Source organism: Ursus americanus, chromosome 7, assembly GCF_024610735.1.
Source record: "Ursus americanus isolate L20-20 chromosome 7, mUrsAme1.1.p, whole genome shotgun sequence".
Lineage (NCBI taxonomy): Eukaryota > Metazoa > Chordata > Mammalia > Carnivora > Ursidae > Ursus > Ursus americanus.
This window is the reverse complement of record NC_142133.1, coordinates 4,076,861-4,083,584: the sequence shown is the minus strand read 5'-3', so window position 1 is coordinate 4,083,584 and position 6,724 is coordinate 4,076,861. Positions and strand designations below refer to the sequence as shown.

The following is a 6,724-nucleotide window of genomic DNA, read 5'->3' as shown; positions in this document are numbered from 1 at the left end:
TTCTCTAAAAGCAATTGAATTGACACTCTGGAAAAAATTAGGACAGCCAAGAGAGGTGCTGGTGCTCAGAGTTGGAAGTTCCATCTCATAAGAAATATTTCTGATGCATAAAATTAAGCCTGAAGGTGGAAAGCCTTGTCCACATGCAGAGAGCTGTTAGGCATTCTTCCTCTTACCACATTCTAAAAGGTGAGCAGGACATCCAATGGGGTAATCAATGCTGAAACACATTACACTAACTATCCCCTCCCCCAAATCCTGTAAAAAACAGAAGTAAATCAAGTAATGAAGAAAACTTTTAAAAGCTCTAATTGGTATCCCTAGAATGATTTATAAAAGAAAAACAACTGCATGCTATGAGACAGAAACAGATTGTATATATATTAGGAGGGTGAGAAGGTAAAGATAAGGAACACTTTTTGACTATAAAACAAAAAGTCAAGAAAACGAAAAAGACAAAAATGATTTGAAACTCAAGAGGATCAATCCCGAAGGCTATCCAACTATTAAGAGTTACAGGAAAAAGAAAACAAAGAAAATATAGGAAGAATTTTATTAAATACAAGAAAGAAAATCATTCCCTGAGCTGAAAAGAGGTATCTCTTTAAGACCATAGGAATGTATAATATGTAGTCAGAATACAGCCCTGGGGCCAAAGCAAGTAAAAAACAATCTCCTATGTTGCTCCCTGATATCTATATGAAATCTGAAAATATCTACATGTAAACATTATCTAGATGATTATAAATTAACCAGAACAAAAGGCTTAGGCAAAGGGCTGAATTGTCCTAGGTGAGCCACTATTGTCAAAACCCAGGTCCCAGAAAATCAAGAAGTTCTCAACAAAACAAAACAAATCCAAACTAAACCCCAAACCCACCGTGAAGGTGGTAAGCCAATGGGACACAGGAGCTAACTGCAAGAGCTACCCAAGGCCAAAGCTGAAATAATTTGAGCAAGAAAATGAAGTAGCATTGGGTTATAATTCAAAGAATAAAATAAATCTCCCCAAGTCTCTATTAACATACATGAGTGAATAAATGAATGAGAGAGAAGAGGCAAATCTTTAGTGCAGAAGTATTGCAAATAATTCACCCAGATGATTCTCCTTCAAGAAGGGTCTAACTCTCCATCCTTAAGTGTGGGCTGTGACATAGTGACCTCCTTCCAAAGATTTCAGTATGAAAAGGGGGAAAAGAGTAACTTTACAGAGGGGAAAGCTGACAAGCACTCCTTTGGTTAACAGCAAGGTTAAGGTCAACAGCGATAAATCATGTTGATGGCACATACTCTTGATCTGATGTGCTTAGAATGGCACCGTTTCTTCTGTGGTCTTCCTCCCCAAAGCCCATAAGCCCATTAACGCCAAGCATCAAGTCTTTTGTAGTATCTGTTCTTATCAGTTTAGTATCTGATATGTCTTCAATCGGAGGACAAAAAAAGAAAAAAGAAAAGAAAAGAAAAAATACACTAGATGAACCCCAACTTACAGTCTACAAATTCCCTGACCAGCTCTCCTCAAAGCTGTCAAGGTCTTCAAAATACAAGGCAAGCCTGAGAAACTGTTATAGCCCAAAGGAGCCTAAAAAGACGTAGACCAATTGTAACCTGTTCTTCTAAATGGGGTCCTAGAGCAGGAAAACGACACTAAGTAAGAACTAAAGGAAGTTGAACAAAGCACGGTTTTAAGCTACCAATAATGTGTTGACATTGTGACAAATGTGCTGTGATAATGTGTGATGTTAACAATAGAAGCTGGATGGAGGTAAACAGCAAATCTCTGTACCAACTTTGTCATTTTTATGTCAGTCTGAAACTATTCAAAAAATTCATTAAAAATTTTCTAAGTCCCATATCCTAGCCTAAATTGCTGTGTTCTCTGAAGCGAGTCAGGTTCCACGTAGTCCGGTGGTGACGGTCCCCTGAGTGCACGTCAACTTGGGCAGATGCTGTGTCTTGTTTCAGTGTCCTGCCCACAGCCTCATTTGGCAGGGACTTCAAAGGCACCAGGATTAGGGGCATTTCTGAACATTTATTGCTGTTCCTAGATCCTGACTCCCTTCCTGAAATCCCTGGAGATCTAATTATTTATTCCTAACCCAGTGTCACGCCGCCAGCGCGCTGTAACTGTAATCACCACATTCCTGGCCTCTGCTCTGACCTCCTTCCTGCCTCTCCCCACTTGATATATTTCTGAAGAAGAATCAAAGCCTTTTAGTTCTGCAAGGAGACTTAGACCACATAGTCAAATCCTTCCACAATATACATATCAGGAAATTGAGATCCAGGGAAATGGAGGGCTCACTGCTAGTCGTGACCTTATGGGCAAACTGACCCCTGGTTTGGTATCAAGGTGGAGCTTGGCCCCTTCTGGACCACCTGGCCAATCCCAACAGTAGCTCTGTTTTGGATTTCATGTTTTACGTGTTATGCACCTTGTGGGTGCATGTGTGTTGCAGTGTGTGCCTGTGTCTATTTCTTTGAAGTTTGAGTCTGAAGTCCTTAGGATCTTTCTCTTATTGTACCTTGCAGTGTTTTCTCCAAGGCTGCCAAATGGGAACACTCAACCAGCAGTCAAGGAACAGCTATGGGCTAAAAAGACACTTTTGGTTTTTTAAATATTTTTTCCAAATCTTTTGGAGTAAATAGAATATAAAATATTTATCCAGTTTCTTTCTCCTTGGTCACTAAAACTCCTACAACTCCTTTCCAAAAGAGAAGATAAGCCTGCATTTGATTCATTAGTTAATGCAGCAGAGTGTGAAAAATAGAATTAATTTTGATTTTTAAGCCTTGGTCTATATTTTAGAAACAGGGGTCATGTTTTTCCTCATCAAAATGAACCTGAAAATATTATACATTTGAATGAATGATTGACCATGTGAAGTTACCCCCATTTGGATGATATGGTAAAATTTTTAGAAGCAATCTCCAAGAAAGCAATCTAAATTTAGATTTGTGTTTTGGGTAAGATGTTGCAGGCTCTCAAAATAATATATTTACTCTAGAACTTTTGTAAATTGTCCCTTGGCAGTCTCAACAATAACAATAAAAATGGGGACATCTCTGAAAGTACACTCCTGGTACAGAGGTGTGGAATTCTTGACTCTTCTGTGTGGTCATATATTTGCAAATACCCATGCTGGCAATGTGCTATTTTTTTCCTTTCCAAAAATCACTTAAGACTTTTTAGTCAGAAAAAAAAAAAGAGGATGAAATCAATTAGCACCTCCCTGAAACAATCCCACCAAATCTCACAATATATTTTAGACGTAGAAAAAAAAGATATTTGGGATTTGGACATGGCTGTACACAAAAACTTAGGGTGACTTTTAAAAGTACTAATATATTTCAGTGCTTTGGAGTCCTCAAAGGCAATCATGTCTGATATTTACACTAACTCCCATTAACAAAGGACAGTCAGAAGGCAGGCCAGGACAAGGGGCTCCCCCTCCCTAAGAGAAAACCACCCTTAAAAGGATTTTACACCCCCCCTGGAAGGAGGTAGGTGGATGACAAAAACCTGATTGGGTGATAGGCACGTGGAGGTTAATCAGGGTTTATATGACCAACAAGCCCATATAAACGCCTAGACTTAGAAACTCCCTGTGGCAACCCTCCCGGGTCCCCTCCCCCTCTTTGAGAGCTTTGTCCTATCTCTCAGTAAACTCTGTTTTGCTGCCCACCGCTCTTCATCCGGTCTGCCTCTTCATTCTTCGAGGTGGCGCAACCAAGACCCGCGGGCACTGAAGGAAAAGAAATCCTGTAACACCATCAAAGCAATGATCTGATCACTCAGATTTCAAGGAAAAACACATTTGTGCCTGCCAAATCTCTGTGATCCCTTTTGATGTTCAGCATTGAGAAAAGGTTACTTGAAAATTGTAGCTATTTCCTAGAATTGACCATGGTAAAGTAGATCGAGATCATCTGTTCAATGAAAATGATAGATAAAATACTCTACAGGGTTGGGAAGGAACAAACTGTCATTGCAAGCAGTAGCATGAAGGAATCTCACAGACATAACGTGGGGCTAAATGAGGCAGTCGTGTGAGTCCTTTTGTATCAAGCCCAGAAACAGGCAGCACTAATCTACGGAGTCACGGTGTGGTTACCCTTTGGGGCTAGTGTTTGGGGGGCATGGAGAGCCTTCCGTGGTTCTCATAGCATTCTCTGTCTTGATCTGGGTGCTGGTAACACAGGTGTGCTATTTAAATTAATTGAGCTGATTGCATTTACGATATGGGCACTTCCCTCTGCCTGAGTATAAAACACTGTTCAACAAAAAATTTAAGACACTCTGACAGTCTTTGCCTCAAGGGACATGACTTTTCGCCCAAGGTTCTTGGTAAAGTCAATCCGCATTCTATCAAAGAAACTTAAATGGTGATTATGAACACACTAAAAGTTTCGCCTGGATTTTAAGATTGTTCCTTCAGACGTCAGCTATGGCCTAAGTGATTACGAGGGTCTTTGCTAGGTAGCAATTTGAGAAAGCCACTTGCTCCCAAGTGCAGCAGTTCTAGGCATCTTGTTGCATTTTTTCTAATGTTGGTTGTCAGAAGCATTTTGGATGTATTGAAGTCAAGGGGATTTTGCATAAAATCAGGTAGAGAATTGAATCTTGATTGCCTGGAAATGCTATTGTCATATGGGCATGATTTAGTCCCACTTCCGCCAAAATGAAATTGCTCTGTAGACAGAGTATTTTCTTAAGGAAATGAGTCAAATATATACAGCAAGTGAAGGCCAGAAGCATCTTACTGTGTTTTTACTGTGTTGATTTCTTAGAACCCATCCAACTTCTGGCATTAAATTTACCTCAGTAAGAACTTTACTGTTATCTAGGGGACACTATACTTTTCCATTAATTCCATCCAACTTTCCTTGAAGCAAATAAGCCGAGCTGCACAAAGAATGCAAGTTTCGACTTGGCATGCTAGCAAATAAAACTGGTATTAGCACAAATGGTTATTTAGCACTAAAAATAGTTCAGATTGTCTATCATTTCAATTTTTAAAAGAAAGCCATTTAAAATTGATCGTGAAACATAGGATTTAGTATCATTACACAGTGTGTGCGATGTAGCAGGTTTGAAAATACTTAGTGGATATCCTGGAAGCTCTTATCACAGTAGACCACTGCACATTCAAAAATCTGTCCATCATTTGGTGGTTGCTATAGCAACAGCCTTATTCCAGAGAACAGGGTCGCTCTGCTGGCTCACAGGAAACTCTAGGCTTGCTTTCCTCCTCTGTCAAGGCAGAAACCACCATTTCAAGTTGGTGGGGCATAACATCTACCAGGAAATACGGTCCGGAGGCCATGAACAGAGGGCCTTTCTGCAGCCTCGTGTTTATTTGCTTACAAGTTACATAATGATGCCTCACCAGGTAGATGCCTTGTAATGACTTCTTGAAGCTTTGGTTTTTGATCAAGAATCTATATTAAGAAAAGCAATTTTACATCATTTAAACATCAGTTTTGCTCTTTCTCTGCTGCCAGAAATCTTGTTACCATCTCCTGGCTGTCATCAGGCCTCGTTATGCCTGGAGGGAAGTTCTGATGCTACCCATGGAAATTCCTGCTAATGTTCTCCAGATGGGATGGGCCGACGGTGGTTTCCAGGCCGGAAGCTTGCCAGGCCGGAAGCTTGCTCTGACTGATGAGGAAGAGGCTCTCTTTCACATGTTTGATACTGGCCCACTGTTGTCCCATGTTTCAACATGTGGATTTAATTCTGAGTCAGCACACTAGAAGTATGGCTGTCCAGTGTTCATTATAAAAGCTCAGGGTCATGTAGGAATAAATCCAGGAGTCTCTAGATCTGTATAGCTTTTTGCCTTTAAATGCCCTTAAAAATACCCATTAAAAAGCAAAAACAATAGAAACGTCTCTTTGTATGGTGGATTTATGGGTTGTGATATTTTTCTTTTTTTCCATTCAGTTTCCTACAACCATGGCATATTATTAATAAAGAAATGTATACCTTAATATTTAAATTACTGCAATTTTAACTCTTCATCTTGCAATAGTTTTTTTTTTAAGATTTATTGATTTATTTTAGAAAGTTGAGAAGTGCCTGTGAGTGGGAGGAGGGGCAGAAGTAGACTCCCTGCTGAGCATGGAGGAGACTGACATTGAGGACATCGCCAGGCTCTATCTCAACACCCACAACATCACTTAAGCCAAAACCAAAAGTCGGATGCTTAAACAACTGAGCCATCCAGGTGCTCCCATCTTGCAATAGTTTTAAATCTATAAAAAAGTTGCGAAGCTAGAGCAAAGAATTCCTGAATTCCTTCATCAAACCACATCAACTGTTAACATTTTCTGAAAACACAGTACAATTATTAAAAGCTTTATTCATTGAAATTCTACAGTATGAAGGTGGTTTCCCTTTATCATCTATCTCTATCTATCTATCTATCTATCTATCTATCTATCTATCTATCATCTATCCCTTTCATCTATCTTTATGTCAATATGAATATTTTCGTTCTATGGATTAGAATCCCTTTCTATAATTATTTTATTGCTCAAATTATCCCACATTTGGACCTCGGGAGTTCTTTCAAGATGTCTCATGTGTCCTTTTGCCGTCAATGATGGTGTCACTCTTTGAGCACCCCCTTATTCTTTGGTGCCTGAGGATACTACTAGTTTGTCAATGAAGGTGATGTGGAAAAGGTAGCTTTCTACCCGCACCTCAGAAAAGGCTAAG

At 39.7% G+C, this 6,724-nt stretch overlaps 1 pseudogene; it reads left to right on the top strand.

Moving 5' to 3' along the window:
* The first annotated feature begins 1,382 nt into the window (after positions 1 to 1,382).
* Positions 1,383 to 1,435, top strand: LOC123776098 (U2 spliceosomal RNA; annotated as a pseudogene).
* The last annotated feature ends 5,289 nt before the right edge of the window (positions 1,436 to 6,724 follow it).